This window comes from Myotis davidii, unplaced genomic scaffold (assembly GCF_000327345.1).
Source record: "Myotis davidii unplaced genomic scaffold, ASM32734v1 scaffold210, whole genome shotgun sequence".
Classification (NCBI taxonomy): Eukaryota; Metazoa; Chordata; class Mammalia; order Chiroptera; family Vespertilionidae; genus Myotis; species Myotis davidii.
Genome location: NW_006282396.1, coordinates 1,050,136 through 1,065,289, shown reverse-complemented (window position 1 = coordinate 1,065,289; position 15,154 = coordinate 1,050,136).

Sequence of the window (15,154 nt, the reverse complement as noted above, 5' to 3'; positions counted from 1 at the left end):
TATTTGATCCTCTTCCACTTTTCGTTCTCTTATATGAAAAAGATGTGCCATAGACTGCAGCTAACCTTTATTTTGGCTTCAAAATGTGTGGCTGAGTCACCTCAATCAACCCACTAATACATGAGCAAGAAAAAAAATGCTGTATGCTGAGGTATTTGCTACACAGTAATAACTCACCAACACACACACACACACACACACACACACACACACACACACACAGAAAATTAGGTGTAACTACAAAACAAATAGAACAATCTGTGATCTTCTCATGCAACATTAGACGGAGTCATTAGGGCTTCCCACAAATATTTTGTTCTCTCTTTTTCAAAGCACATAGTAGGTTTATACTTTTATTTCCTGAAAACTCATGCATAGCCAGGTAATCTGTCTATGGTCAACATGAGCAAAATCAATGTCTATCACTTCCAGGTACAAGGTCCAGTGTATGATTTTTAGGATCTCTTTTTTTTCCCCCCATCATTACCCACAATATTCCATATACTGTCTATGAATCAGTCTGTGTCCAAGAATGAGGATACCAATGAAACAGATCAGAATCCTCAGGCAATGTATGATCAACAGATAGCATGAGTTACACATACATTGCTGTTATAAACCATGGAGATTCTGGAATTGTTACTACAGTATAATAGCTTATCATGATTGCTAAAAAGTGGTACAGAAGTGAGGTTCTGCCAAAACATGTTTTAAAATAATAGCATTATTGAGATACAATTCTCAAAACATAAAACTCATTCCCTTAAAGTGTAACTTTCAGTGGTTTTTAATATATTCACAGAGATCTGCAACTATGACTATGATCTAATTTTAGAACATTTATCATCCTTGTTAGCAGTCACTCCCCATTTCTCTCTTCACCCCTAGTAACCACTCGACTACTTTCTGTCTCCATAGATTTAACCATTCTGGAAACTTCATATGAAGAGAGTCATAACAGGTAATGGTTTTATAGTACCTCAAAGTTGTAGCAGGTATCAGCACTCCATTTCTTTTTATTGCCAAATATATTTCATTTTGCTTTATTCATTCATCAGTTGATGAACATTTTGGTTGTTTACATCTTTTGTTTGTTATTAATAATGCTTACATGAACATTACTGTACAAATTTTTTAGTGAACATATGTTTTAAATTCTCTTACATATATACCTAGGAACGGAATTGCTGGGTTTCATGGTAACTATGTTTATATTTTTGAGGAACTGCCAAACTGTTTCCAAAGTGGCTGTTTTATTTATCATTCTGACCATCAATATGAGGTTGTCAATTTCTCCACATTACTGCCAACACATACATATACGTTTTTATTTTAGTCATCATAGTTAGTAGAAAATGGTATCTTATTTTGGTTTTGATTTACATTTATCTAATGTTTAATGATGGCAACATCTTTTGCTGTGCTTATTGGTTATTGCATATATTCTTTGGGGAACTGTTAAAATTTGTTTTCTTTATCTTTTTATTATTGCGTTTTGAGATTTCTTTATATATTTTAATATAATGTCCTTGTCAGAGATAAAGGATAGTAATTATCAATTATTTTCTCCCATTCTGTAAGTTGTCTTTTACTTTCTTAATGGTGTTCTTTGACTCACCAACTTAGTGATTATCACACAAAATAGTTAAATTATTTATCTTTTCTTTTTCCTTGTGTGCTTTTGGTGTCATATCTAAGGAAACATTGCCTAACTCAAGGTCATGAAGATCCACTCCTGTATTTTATTCTAAGGGTTTTATAATTTTTAATTTTACATTTATGCCTCTAATCTATTTCAAGTTATTTTTTATATGTAGTGTGAAGTAGAGGTTGAACTTTATTCTTTTGCATTTGGACATCCAGTTGTTCCAGTGCCATTTGTTGACAAGACTATTCTTCAGCACTGAAATATTTTGGCACCCTACCATAACATTTTTACTAAAATATGAGTCATTGAATGAAGAACTCAACAGTGAGTAGCTAAGAAACTGATATTGGAGATTGGGTTAATGGCAATTCTTCTTAGGCAACAGTCAAACTTTGCTAAAATAGCCACCTTTATAGCTTACAAAGCAGTAATGTATTGAATAAGCTTTTGGCTCTAGGTGAAGAAATTTAAAATCAGAATCCTAGTATAATCTATTGGGTACAATCAACTGCATTTGATAAAATACCGAAAGAAAGAGATTGACCTATACATATGTAAGACTATAAGGGAATACCAAGTATAAAAATTTGAGAACTACAATTAACTGAATTATGCCCTTTCCCCTGCCCCTCCCCGTGCAGTTCATATGTTGGAACCCTAATTCCCATTTCCCAATGTGATGATATTTGGAGATGGAGCCTTTGGAAGGTAATTGGGGTTAGAAGAGGTTGTAAGAGTGGGGCCTCATAGTGGGATTAGTGTCCTTCCAAGAAGAAACACAAGAGAGCTTGATCACGATCTCTTCCTGCCATGTGGGGACATAGTGACAAAGCAGCCATCTACACACTGGAAAGAGAGTCCTCACCAAGAACCCATCATCTGGCACCTTGATCTTGGACTTCCCAGATTCCAGAACTGTGAGAAATAAATTTCTGTTCTTTAAGCCACTCAGGTTAAGGCATTTTGTTATGGCAGTTTGAGCAAAGACAAGGACAAACAGATTTGACAAGGCACATACTTCTCAACAGCAAGTAGTGCAAAAGACAATGAGAAGGATTTGCAGTGACAAGGAGTGATTGTAACTTATCAAGTGAATGAACGGTACAACCCTCACGCTCATTAAATACTTCTGAATGGATTAACTAAAAGTATGATAATACCAAAATCCTTATACGAGTCAAGAAACCAATAAGAGTATTGAGATAGAAAAAATATCTTGAAAAGAACTGCAAGCATGGATTTAAGAACTTGGAGTCACCTTAAACCTGGCTTAATCTTTGACAGTTGTACTAGTTTGAATAATACTCCCACTCCCAGATTCATATTTACCTACAACATGCAAGTGAGAACTTATTTGGTAGGGGTTTTGTAGATGTCATCACGTTAAAATGAAGACATACTGATTTATGACACCTAATCCAATTCTTCTAAGAGCATCTAATCTACTGACTGCTGTCCTTACGAAAAGGGGGAAATGTATACACAGATATAGACACAAAGAAGAGAACACCACGTGAAGAAAGAGGCAGATTGGATCGATGCACCTACAAACCAAGGAAGGCAGCAATAACCCAAGGCTAGGAGGGAGGCATGGAACAGATCTTCCCTCAGAGCATCTGGAAGGTACCACCACCGCTCACACCTGATTTCAGACTTCCGACCTGTGAGAGAATGAGTTTCTCTTGTTTAAAGCCACTCAGTGTGCGGTAATTTGTTTTGGCAGCCCCAGGAAATTGATGTAATAGTTAAACTGCTCTCTTCAAATGCAGCCAAAAGGATACTAGGGCAGGGGGGAGGGGAGCACTACTAAAGGGTAAAGCCCGAAGCTACTGAGAGCAAAGTTTTAGGCAGCCACAGCCACAGCCAGAGGAGGCACCAGGGCCTCATCAAGGGTCATTACCTAAGGTCAGAGCTGGCTTCAGGGGCATGTGATCCGTGCAACTGCACAGGGCCCCAAATTCAGAAGGACCCCCATGCTTGGTTTAATGATTTTGTGAAAGATTTTTGAACAAGAGGTCTTCCATTTTCATTTAACAGTGGACCCTGCAAATTAAGTAGCCAGCGCTGGGTAGAGTCACTATCTGCATAGTGAGATTTCAGAATTTGTTATGAACCACTCTTTTAACAAGAATATTTATAGATCTGTTTGTCTCCATTCCTCCATTGAATGTTGAGTCTTTGAAGGTGGAGAAACTTGTTTGTTTAATGCATGGTCCCTTGAATGAAAGGAGGTCCCACCAGAGCAGATGAGAAGAATGCCAGGCTTCACACAGAGAACCTGGGCTTGGAGCTTGTTTCTGTGGCTAAAGCCTTGGGGAAGGGATTCTGTTCCTTGACGAAGCAGGGATGTATTTTCTGTGTACAAAGGGGAGTGAACAAAACCTTTGGTGATATGAGACCTGGACTAGATTAGGTATCTGAGCCTCCCCACCACCTAGTTCCCTCTGGAGGTTTATGCTTTTCTGTCCTATGGAACCCAAGTACAGCATGGGAGTTTCTTTGGTTAATAAAATGTGAGCACACGGTAAGTGTTGCACTTTCAATCAGAAGCATGTCTTCATTCTGCCATAGTTCCAGATAGCAGCTGCTCTGACAGCCAAGTCCAGATGTGTGGGCAGCTGCGATGCAGACCACAGTGGCAGCTGGTTCTCCATGAGCACATGATGGTGGCGAGAAAACCCGTAGGTGTTTCAAGCTACTGATGTTCACCTTGCTTGTTACCACTGCATAATTTGCTTATCTTATTTGATCAGGGACAAACATCTCTAAAACTTCAGTTCAAGGGTAGAAGTGGATAACCTTTAGGGAGAATATTCACCAGACTTGATTAGGCACCAATTCACACAGTCACACATGCAGACGTGCATGTACGCCCCAACATTTGGAATGTAAATGAGGGTATTTCGATTTAGCTACATAATGCTCTCCTCACAACAAGACTTGTTGCATGTTAAAATAAATCATTTTGGAGGCTGTAGACACCCAAGATTGTAAAAATATGATTACTCTAACTTGATGATTTGACTGTGCTTCAACTCTGCCTAAAATTCTGGGAAGAGGTTTTGGAAAGAGAAGTGTTAGGACCTGTTTATACCTTTCTATTATGGAACGGTGACAGATTGGATACACACACACATGAGATTTTGGCAAACAAAGATCTTAAAATTTTAAACGAGCAGGTCTGACATTAAGGATGTTACCACTTCCTATTTGGGAATAACACAATCAAACAAACCTTGTTATACATATACAAAATGAGACAAATAGCTATTTCTGAACATTAAGCAGCCTATTTACTATACATTTCTAAGATTATCTAAATGACAGCTATAGTTATCTTGCCATATTCCAATGACACAGCTGTCAAGGAATGGTACGTGGTGGTGTGAAATATAAGCCATCTGCTCGCAGCTGGAAAACTGATTATTCAGGAAGTGTAGTGCCTTCATGTTATTTATAGACCCACATTGTGTTTAGCTGCATAGGAACATGGGTAAATGGGACATTCTTTAGGGAACAGGTGTCACCCAGAAGAATTTGAAAGAGCATGAAATTGATCCGAACTTCACACTTCTGAAACATAGGATGTGCCATTTTTCTCCCTGTGGGAGTTAGTCCGTCGGTGGCAGCATACAGAATGAAATATTCTCTGAGAAAAGGGTTAAGAGTGGCACCAAAAGTTAAGACACTCTTACTAAAAATGAGTGTAGACCAGAAAAGCTAAAGTTCATTGTTCCATTCACAGATTTCCTGTAAGGTCCTAGTCAACAACTGAATTTAATCTTTCTGGTCTGCAGTTTCCTCTCAAACTTAACTAAATTATATATTTCCTACCAGATACATGTTTTAATAGAATTTGAATGGAATAATATGAAAACATTTCCAAGAGATGAGACATGAAACTTCACGTGCAGTTATGATGATGAACTCTGATCAACTGCTCAAACACCTCCTCTTGCCAGATTGAATTCATTTTTGGCACTAAGCGTTGTCTAATGAAGATTAAAAAAAAACATGACAGAGACTGCTGGTTCTCTACACAATATCCATTTTTTCTTCTCCCTTACTCTGAAAGTATCAACTTTTCCTACTTCTGTACTAAAATAAACAAACAAAACAAAAAACAATCCCAATTTCGGTGCTGGTGAAGAAGTACCAAGCTAAAACCCCATGTCTCAGCCACTCCTGAGACTGCCATAGTCCTTGTCACTGAGATGGAGTCAGAGGTGTTGACTAGTTAACAGAAAAGCCTTTGAAACAAGCTTGGCTGGTCTTTCCCTTTTGTCTTTGCCCTTAGTCCTCCTGAAACATGTACAGATTTCATCTTGTGACAAAAGGATCAAGACCACAGACTAAGATGGCAGAGTAGAAGGCTAGGAGGTGCCTGGGTCCATGGGAACAGTGGAGTGGCTGTACCAGCTCTGGTCTGGCTAACTCTGGACTTCTTTTAAGTAAAAGAAAAATAATATCAGCCAAATTCAATCCCCAAGTGATATGAGAACTTTGTGTTAGATAATAGGCAATGTATATTTTTTAATACTATACATTTATAGTTTGTTAAGTTGTCTGGTACATGGGCTTTTATATAAAACCAACTAAGAAAACTTATTAAATAAATCACACAATATGTTTTATTGTACAGGAAAGATACTATGGTTGTTTAAGATTATACATATTGAGCTATACTTTGAACTAATTTTTCAGGAAGTATATATTGAAAGTTCCCCTTTCTAATCTATACTAATAAAAGGGTATGCTAATTAGGGTAGACGTTTTCCAGATGTCCATCTGGATGTCCATCTGGACAAAGCCACAGTGGCTGTGAGGCCCGAGGCTCACAGCTGTCGAGGGCTCAGGCAGCTGTGAGGCCCAGGGCTTAGGCCTTGCAGCCACAGCAGCCAGCAGTGGCAGCAGCGGGGTGATGGGGCAGCACCTTCCCCTGATCAGCCCGGTCACCTCCTGCAGACGGAGGCCAGACTACAGCTGGAGTGGGGCCTAAGCCGTCAGTGGGACATCCCCTGAGGGCTCCTGGACTGTAAGAGGGGGCTGGCCATGCAGAGGTCCCTCCCAACAGTGCTAACTAAAGCTAAATCCACGCAGGTGGCCATTCTCTAGGCACCCGACTATCTTCAGCACTAGTACTTATAAAAAGGTCATGGATTTAATAGAACATAGTGTTGGCTTAGTTGAGCAATACCAATACCATTCATCCTAACTGGATCAATATGCCAGATTACGCATTTCAGTACAGTTTAGTCAACAATAAGGACCAATTGGGTGCTGGTGATCCTATGGTAATCAAAAGAATAAAAGCTTCCAGGCACACCTGGTAAAGTGCAGAGGTGAAGCAGGTATAGAAGTGACCAGAATTGATGGGTCAAAGACAACTGTTTTTATGTAAACTCTTTAAATTATTTTATTTTTTCAAAAACATAATCCAAAAGTAATAGAAGTGCATCAAAATTCAAATACTCCCCAGGAATACAGCATTAAAGTAAAAACTGTCCATATCAATTGATTCAATTCCATTTTCTAAGGATAACCACATACTAATATTTGGTGGGTATACATTCATCCTCCCAAAGTATGGGACACTTTATGCCAATATAAACATACATACACATGCGCACACACATGCACCACACACACACACACACACACACACCACACAATCATACACACACATGATTTTACACACACACACACACACCACACACCACACACAATCATACACACACATGATTTGAGAGAGCATTTTGTTTGTTTCTGGAAAAAAACAGACCAATAAACATGTTTATTATATGCCTATTGCTCTGAAATTCAAATTGCTTTTACTTAAAACAATATTACAGACATCTTTCATGTCAATATATATAGATCAATATATGCAAGATTAATTTAATCTTTTTAAAAATTACATCAGATTGATTGATAACATCATTATCTCTTTAGCCACCCTCCTTTCCACAAAGGAATATTTATGTTACATCCAAAATTTTGCTATTACATATAATGTTTGAATTTTTTCTGTTCCCAGCAATAGTAGACAAGCTTGTTTCAGGCTAACCTTTCACTGAAGAAAGCTAAAAAAATTCTGGAGTTCTAGTGATCAATTATTTGATTGATTGGAAGATATCTATGTATTGATAATATATACCAAAATCTAGAGCTAGATGTAGATAGAAAGATGTTTGACAGCATCAGAAAGATTCTGAGCACTAAGGACTTCCAGGGCCCAAGTACCTGAAAAAGTAAGACCAGCCAAATTAGCCTGATGTTTTCTACTTACTTTTCTCTGGAGAATAATTGATTGAAAAGCTAGAGTAATTAAGAGACTGAGAAGCTGAGCAGAAAATAGTAGATGAAAGGCTAAGTTAAACAAGTTTTGTGAGATCATAGGACAGGTAGAAACAAAACAGGTGGAACCCATTCTTCCAAAGAGTAAAGAATTTGACAAGTACAAGAGAATTTTTATTTGGGATTTCTGAAGAAGAGGTACATTGAGTTATAAGAACATGTCTCACAGATACACACACACACACACACACACACACACACAATTAAAATTCCAGAAGGAAGGATAAGAAATAATGTGGCAGAAGTAATACTTTAAGATACAGTAAGTCAGCTCGGCCAGTGTGGCTCAGTGGTTGAGTAGCAACCTATGAACCAGGAGGTTATGGTTCAATTCCTGGTCAGGGTTGGGGGCTCAATCCCTGGTGTGGGGCATGCAGAAGGCAGCTGATCAATGATTCTCTCTCATCATTGATGTTTCTATCTCTCTCCTTCTTCCTTTCTCTCTGAAATAAAAAAAGATGTAGTTTTTACAAAATCCCTTTTGTCATAAAACATTTTAGATAGATAGATAGATAGATAGTTAGATATTGATATAGTTATAGATATAGATGATATAGATATAGATATAGATATAGATATAGATATAGATAGATATATAATTATATTCAAGCTTTCACTCTTGGGTTGGAGGACTTAAATCACCTGAAATCAAGACATATCATAAAGTTATTTATTCTGATAATAAACTCACCTCATTGGCTCTGGGATTTTTTGTCTCTAAATGCCCGATATTTATTCACCTAATGCTTGCTTACTTGAATTAACCTAGAAAAACATTCTATGTCTTTCCAATCAACTATGCATTATTTTGGCTGACATTTACTCATTCAATACACATACTACATATATTCAATTCTATATATATGTTGGATGTCAGGCACTATGAAGTTAAGTGGCAAGGACAGGCAAGTAGACCAAAATTGCAGAACAGTGTGAGTTGTGAAGTAGATTGTTCATATAGGGTCACTTGAATTGTAACAAAGGTGGCACTGTAGACAGTGAACGTAGAGCAATCCTGTTATTAAATTGTGCGGTATCTACTGGCTATTTGTATATTGAGAAAAGAAAAAGAAAAAACTTGACCTCTGTCTCAGACCATAAATATACAACTCAATTTTAGGCTAATTGAGATGAAATGTTAAAAGTAAAACAATGAGTTTCTGGAGGATAACAGGAAAATGTAGTCACAAACTTTAGATAAGCAAAGATGTGTCAAGCAGCATTAACCAGTAGGAGAAGATTGGCCAACAGGAATACATTATAAACTAAGAGCCCATTAAGAAAGTCAAGAGGCAAAACATCGAGTGAAAGAAGATCTTTTCAATAAACATAGTTGACAATGGCCTCAAACCAGAATTTATAAAGAACTCTTTCAAATCAACAACAAGAAGAAAAATAGTAATTCAACAGAAAAAAAAAACCTGATCAGACTTTTGTCAGTTATGTCAAATTCAAGAACATATTCAAAAGACTGGGGCATCTGTAATACTTTCAACAATAAAGATAATTTTTAAAAAGACTCTTAAAATACCAAAGGGTGCTCCAGCTTATTAGCTATTATGGAAATGCAATATAAAAATGATCATGAGATATCACTACCCATTCAAAAGTTATTTATTAAAAAAGACATACTGCTGGAGCTCTCATATGTTTAATGGTATAAGCACTGTGGCAAACAGGCAGTGCCCGCCTAAGTTAAGCATGTACATGACCCAACCATGCAATTCCACTTGCATATATTTTTAAATAAAAGAATATTATACAAATCAAAAGACATGAATAATAACAGCCATAGCAGCATTACTTATTATTCATAGTAGCCAAAAGCCAGGAAAAATATGTTGGTAGTATACTGAATCAGTAATTTTTTTCTTCGTTTCTGCAATGGAATACTCTACTAGAAATTAATCTATTGCTACATGCAACACAGTAGAATCTTAAAACACACAACACAAACACTTGTCACACAAATCTCAAACACAATGCAGAATGAAAGAAGCCAGACACAAAGAAATGCAGATTCTATGATTCCCACATGAAGTTGAGAAGCAGACAAAAATAATCTGCGTGGTGATTAAACATGTGTTCACTTTATAATAATTCAACTGATTAGACCTTTATTAGTTGTGCTGTTTTGTGTGCCTTGTATACTTCATTAAGGTGTTTACTAACCATAGAAAAGGAATGAAAAATAATGCTTAAAGAGCAATATTTTTATGCATATATTGAATACTTTTATTAGTATTTTGGTACAGTTCCTAGATGAATTGCTGACCTAAGGGCACGGTATATTCTGAAAAGCTCAACTATTTTTCCATTGTATTAAAAATAAATATCAACTTCAAAGAAAAGGAGTATATTTTGTTCAATGCCTACTGTAATCCTCACCCTACTCTGTAATGTACATAGGTTGCTCTTATTACATTTGACTGATGAGAAAACAGAGTTGCTAAAAAAAATTAAATACTTTGCTGAAGATCTTGTATCTAGTATACACTGGGGCAGGAGATCAATATCAGCTTGGTCCAAGTCCAAATCCCACTTCTTTCTCCTTGATCAAAATATATACAATATGATCAAAATATATATGAGATTCTCTACTTAAAACATGGAATTAGCATGAGACTTTATTATTTCATGAATGGTGAATTTATACACATAAAGCCCCAAGCTCCAAATCCAGGATAAAGATCATTTCTATACTTTATCTCTGTAACTTCACTAAAAACAGAACATTCTGATATAAATTGAAGAGACCTATAGAATTATTGGAAGGGTGGAAGAATTTTTTAACTTATTCCCCCAAGTGACAGAAGATGATCAAGCAACCCCAAATATTTTATGACATCTGGCTCCTAAAGATTTTTAGAGCTTGTACATTTCCAATAATAAAGTCACTTCATTGGCTTTGAATCTCATTTCCATCCTAAATGCCTGACATTTGCACCTAAAGATTAATGAGAATAATTTAGCAATACATTTAATTTAAAAATACAGGAAAATAATTCAGCAGAAACATTCCATTTCCTTCCAAGCAGCTATTGCTTTGCTGAAGCTGACATGTATATACCCCTTCAGTCAACACAAATAATTTGAGTGCCCACTGTGCCAGATGCTATGATAAGCAACACACATTAGACAAAAGAAAGGCCCTGCCTTGCAAAAGCATTCTGATAGAGGAGAGAGAAAAATCAGTCGCCAAGCAAGTACAACCCATTCTGGAGCTTCTATGAGCGTCTTCTCTTCTGAGAGCTTCTATTAAAATGTTAAATATGGTATTTAGTTCAGAACAAAGGAGAGTTAGCAAAGAAGTCTGAGCATCCCAGAGAAAGTATGTATGTGGAGCCAGGTGAAGGCAGGTCAGGAGCGCTCCCAGAGAGCAATCCCTGGAAGAGAAAGAAGCCAGGCCATGAAAAGGTAGAATGGTTCATAAAACAGAGCCTAGTTTCATAGAATTTGAGTATTGAGTATAAGGGGGGTATGTATTAGTAAATAAGTTAGGATAGATCAATAGGAGGCATATTAAAAATGTCTTTAGAAGTCCTTTTAAGAAATTTGGACTCCACCTGAGGGCAATACAAAGCCATGAAATAATCCTGAAAAAAATAGATTTTGGTTTTAAAAAGTTGGACTTGGATGCAGTGTTGATTATGGACAGGAACTAGATAAAACTGGAGTCAGAAAGATGCACTAAAAGACTTTTGCAAGTAATCGAGATGAAGGTGGCAGGTAGGGAAGCATCAACAGGCTGAGGAATGTGGAGAACAGGAAGATATTAAGAAGGGACAATGGATAGAATTTGGCTTGGGGTTGAAACAAGAGGAGTCAAGCATGACACGCAGCTGTCGGCTTTCTGACGTGAGAAACTGGATATGTGGCCTCACTTTCCTGTGAGGTGGGGACTAAAGGAGAACCAGCACATTAAGAAGGAAGATGTTAGATTAAGGTTTTTTTGTTTTTATTTTTAATTTTTTATTGATTAAGGTATTATAAATGTGTCTTTACCACCCCCCCCATTGTCCCCTCATCCCCCCAGTCTTGCCCTCACCCTCACCCCCTGTTGTCTGGGTCCATCACTTTATGCTTATATGCATGCATACAAGTCCTTTGGTTAATCTCTTCCCCTTACCCCCACCCTGCCCTACCTTCCCTCTGAGGTTTGAGCACCTGATCGATGCTTCTGTCTCTAGATCTGTTTTTGTTCATCGGTTTATGTTGTTCAGTATAATCCACAAATGAGTGAGATCATGTGATATTTATCTTTCTCAGACTGACTTATTTCACTTAGCATAATGCTCTCCAGCTCCATCCATGCTGTTGCAAATGGTAGGAGTTCCTTCCTTTTTACTGCGGCATAGTATTCCATTGCATAAATGTGCCAATGTTTTTTTATTCCACTCATCTGCTGATGGGCACTTAGGCTGATTCCAAATCTTAGCTATTATAAATTGTGCTGCTATGAAGTTCAGTTTTATATATGTTGATTGTAAGGTGCCAGTGAGGCAGCCATGTAGATATTCTAGTAGGAAACAGAATACATAGGCCTAGATCTCAGAAGAGATATCTGACTGGGAGCTAGAATGTGGGGATTATCAAGACAGAGATGATTATCAAAGCCAATGTAAGAACCAGGTTACTGGAAAGGATGGTGACTCTTATAGGCCAATTGACATCATTGATAACTGGGTTCTTAGGGAACAAAATACTCTCTCCTATCTCTTTCCCAACATTTTTTTTGTTCCTTCCCATGCTGACACCCTGTGTCAGAGCAGCCACCAAGCAATTTTAGGAGTAAAGAAATATGGAAGACACTTCAGAGAACAAAGCAAAACCCATTTTGCTGATACCTGGGGCCCCTACTATATATACTAGATGCTGATGCAAGAGTTTAACAATCACCTCCATTTTTTACCTTAACCTCGGGAAGCCAAAAGCGAGTTCCATGTTTGGATTAATTAGCCTTCTGCTGCCATCAGAGTAGACTGAATTTGTTATGCTAAACAAGATTGCTTTCTCACAGATTCTGCTATTAGAAGATATATCCATTTAATAGTGTCTTATATTTAAGAAATGCTTTCCAGTTTTCAATACACTTTCACAGGTGTTTCATTTGCATCTCACCACCCCATTCTTCTCACCATTATCCCTTTTTTGCCAAGAAGAGAAGAGGGGTGGACACTTACAATTTGTTATTTATCAATGCCTGTTATCCAGTTTTCTCGTGCTAGTTCTATAAAGTAAGTATAAACTCCTAAAATTTGCCACTTCTTACAATTCCTTGTCCACTTTGGCCCAAGTCCGCATTGCATTAGGAGAAGAGAGGCTGAAGTTCTGTGACCAAAAGCACACTCGAGATTACTCCAGAAGACCTGCATTCCAGTTCCAGCCCTGTGCAGTCCCCTCGCTTCTGTGAGGCATTGCCTTCCCATTTACAAAAGGAGGCTATCGGCCCCTGTCTCCCAGGCTTGAGTTGCCTTGGGGATGATTCATCCAGTAATAAAGACAGTGTGTGTGAACGGTGATGAGCCATGCACAGTGGGAGGTGGTCCTCTCTCACTTTCACATGCATCAAAATCACCTGGAAGCTTTTTAAACATGCCCAAGTCTGGGTTCTACCTGAGATATTTCAAATCACAGCTTATGGGAGTGGTTTCAGTATATCTAGATATTTTTAAAATACAGTTAAAAATACAAGTTGAGGTAGTATTTACCTTGACAATTCTGGTGAGGCAGGAGAGCAAGAATGCTGAGTGCAGGCTCAGAGCTCAGATACCTGTGAGCAAAACCACATCTGTCACTCATGGGCTGTGCCCTCTGAGCAAATCACTTAACCTCTGTGATCCTTCGTTACCTAATGTTTAAAATGTACTAATTAAAAGCTTATAAAACCTGTGCCATAGCTGCTTACACACACACACACACACACACACACACACATACACACACACACAAAATCCTTCAAAATGGTGGCTGCTGCTATAAATACTATTGCTTTAAAATCCTGACCATGTAACTTCAGGGCCATGGCTCTGGCTCTGGTCTTTAAGGTCCATCTTTGTCAAGTGCTGCTTTCCTCAGAGCAGAGCCTGGGAATACAAGAGAACTGCTCCTCAAAGCTAGGCTTCTGCCAGTGCAGACTTTGAAACCTCCCTTCTTTCTGAAAACCTTTTCAGATTCCCAGAAAAGTGCAAAAGAGTTTAACTGGAGAGCTTAGAGGATTGCTGGATACAGGTCTGCTGAAAATCATGAGACTTTTTAAATTTTGTACTAAAACGTCCTCCCAAGAAAAAGCTTAACTCTCAATTTTTGTTTGCTCCCTTCCACTGCTGCCCTGTTGTGAGGCATGAACCAGTTTCCCATCTGAGATGGAGCTCCTGGGTGGAAAACATTCAGCTATAATGTCGCCCATCCATTCAGGGAGCTTCCTCATGGATATTCTCACTCAGACCCACTTATTCATACCCACTTATGAGGTGAGGGTAGAGTCCTCACTTAAAGAAAAGGATATAACATTGGAGGGTTACAGACCGGAACCAACTGAGCATACATAGTTAAGGAGCTTGCTCACCTTAGTGATTCGGTGGGATGATTGAACATCTCCTAGCTTTCCTTCTTTTATATGTGGCAACAGCTCCATAGTCTAGTCCCTCACTATTCAAAGTGTGTCCAGATGCCAGAAGCACGGTCATCACTTAGAAGTTTGTTAGGAATGCAGAATACAGACCCTATACCAGACCAAATGAATGGGAATCTGTATGTGAGTGAGATCCCCAGGTAAGAAGAGTGCACATCAATGTTTGAGAACCACTGGTGTCATGGCTCAACATGCAGACTCCATCGGAGACCCAGACAGGCTGTGTTTGCCTCCCTGCTGTGTCCTTCTCCAATTGCATGGTCAGGGACAATTCATTGAATCTATCCAGGCCCCAATTTCCTCACCTGTGACATGCTCATGGGAATGCTGCTTTTCTCAGAGGCTCACATATAAAATGCTTGGTCTATACAGTGGTGGGCAAACCGCGGCTCGCAAGCCACATGCGACTCTTTGGCCCCTTGAGTGTGGCTCTTCCTAAGCCTTAGGAGTACCCTAATTAAGTTAATAACAATGTACCTACCTATATAGTTTAAGTTTAAAAAATTTGGCTCTCA